This window comes from Arachis duranensis, chromosome 9, assembly GCF_000817695.3.
Source record: "Arachis duranensis cultivar V14167 chromosome 9, aradu.V14167.gnm2.J7QH, whole genome shotgun sequence".
Taxonomy (NCBI): domain Eukaryota; kingdom Viridiplantae; phylum Streptophyta; class Magnoliopsida; order Fabales; family Fabaceae; genus Arachis; species Arachis duranensis.
The window spans coordinates 45,780,091-45,782,672 of NC_029780.3; positions in this window are offsets into that span (position 1 = coordinate 45,780,091).

A 2,582-nucleotide genomic window follows, 5' to 3' on the forward strand; every position below is an offset into this window, starting at 1 on the left:
ATAAAAGAAGTCCAACAACTAGCAGGACGAATAGCCGCCTTATCTCGTTTCCTACCTGCAGTGGCAAACCGATCTTATCATTTTTTCCAAACATTCTCCAAAGGCAAGAAATTTGCATGGACAGACCAATGTGAGAACTCTTTTACCGAACTCAAACAAAGCCTAACATCACCACCAATCCTCCAAAGACCAGAGACAGGTAAACCATTGTACTTATATTTATCAGTATCTAACCATGCTATAAGCTCGGTCCTAGTAACAGAAACAGGGAAAAAGCAAAACCCAGTATACTTCATCAGTAGGGTGCTGCAACCAACAGAAACAAGGTACCCGAAGATAGAACAATTGGCACTGGCACTAATCACAACAGCAAGAAGACTGTGGCACTATTTCCAGAGCCACACAATCATAGTACGAACGGACCAACCATTAAGGCAGATACTAACCAGACCCGAGCTCGCCGGCAGATTAATAAAACGGTCGGTCGAGCTCTCCGAGTTCGACATTCATTACGAATCAAGGAAAACACTGAAGTCACAGGTGCTAGCCGACTTTATATCAGAGATGACCAATGATACATATAATACAGAAGTCAGTTGGACCATACATGTAGATGGAGCATCCAACAAAGAAGGCAGTGGGGCTGGGATACTACTCAAAGAAGGAGACAAAGTGGTGGCCGAGCAGTCACTACAGTTCCGCTTCAACGCAAGCAACAATCAAGCAGAATATGAGGCCATACTCGCTGGACTAAAGCTCGCCCTACAACTGCAAATACCTCGAATAACAGCCTACTGCGACTCCTCGTTAGTGGTACACCAAATAAAGGGCGAATTCCAGGTAAAAGATCCTTTGTTAGAGAAATATTGGCTCATAACAAAGGATCTAATTTCAAAATTTAAAGAATTTGATATTATTCATGTAAACCGAGAACAAAACACCAGGGCCGACGTGTTATCTAAACTAGCCACAACTCGGCAGGCCGAAAACACGTCGGCACTGTCCCAGCTAACACTTGACAAACCGAGTTTTGAGCAGGATACAATTCTGAGTATTACGCAGATCCCAGATTGGCGAACACCTTTTTTCAATTACATCAACACAGGCATCATACCGAATGACGAGCCGAACTTGCCACTCTTCCGACGAAGAGCAAGCTTTTATACAGTGCTAGGAAACACTTTGTACAGACGAGGGCATTCACAACCACTACTCAAGTGCATTAGCAATGAGGAGGCCGAAGATGTCATGGCCAAAACACATGAAGGAGTCTGCGGCAACCATATCGGTGGCCGAGCTTTAGCAGCAAAGATCCTGCGAACAGGATATTATTGGCCGACGATAAAGCGAGATTGCATCTCAAAAGTCAAAGTGTGTGATAATTGTCAAAAAAACGCCACACTCTCAGAGACCCCGGCCGAAGAACTCCATACCATAGAGGTAAGCTGGCCTTTCGATAGGTGGGGATTAGATATCCTCGGACCTCTCCCGAAAGCGCTAGGCCAGGTAAAGTTCCTTTTGGTTTCAATAGATTATTTCTCTAAGTGGATAGAGGCACAACCACTAGCACACATAACGGCAGAAAAAGTGCGATCTTTTTTATGGAAAAATATCATATGCAGATACGGTATCCCAAGAGAGATAATCTCAGATAACGGGAGACAATTTACAGATCATAAGCTCGCTGCCTTTCTAACAAACTTTAACATCAAACATCATTTCAGCTCAGTAGAGCACCCGCAAACTAACGGACAAGTTGAATCAGCTAACAGAATTATCTTGCAGGGATTAAAGAGAAAGCTCGGCGACGCTAAGGGAGAATGGGCTGACCTCATTCCAGAAATTCTATGGAGTTACAATACCAGCATTCAATCTGCCACAGGAGAGACTCCTTTCAAACTGGTATATGGCGCAGAAGCACTTATCCCAGTAGAGGTCAGCGTCCCAACGTTAAGGACCGAGCTCTATGATAAAACGAATAACCTACAAGCTCGGACAGCCGAATTGGACCTCGTAGAAGAAGAAAGAGACATTTCTGCCATAAAGCAGCGAGCCAGAAAACAATACCTAGAGCAAAGACACAGCAGAAAAGTGGTTCACAGGTCTTTCAACAATGGAGACCTCGTACTTAGGCGCACAGAGGAAGCCCGGAAACCTCCAGCACACGGCAAATTGGCGGCGAACTGGGAAGGGCCTTTCCGAGTACTCCAAAATCTCGGAAAGGGGGCTTACAAGCTCGAAACCCTTCAAGGAGATCAACTTCCCGGGACATGGAACGTCTCCTCCCTAAGGAAATATCAGTCATGATGTAGTCTGTAATCTGCGAATGATGGTACTCTTTTTCCCATCCGAAGGTTTTCTCCCAAAATACATGGGTTTTACTCGGAGAGGGTTTTAACGAGGCCGGACGCAACAAATCATTGTACCCATACAACTTAATGTGCAATCAAAACGGTTCTCATTTTGACAGTTAGCATACATTTCAATTAGTAAACACTTCAAATAATCCGGGCATAATCCTCGGAACCCTAACATCACAAGCCGAGGTTCTTCCTCGGAAAACTTCCACCACAAAAAGCTCT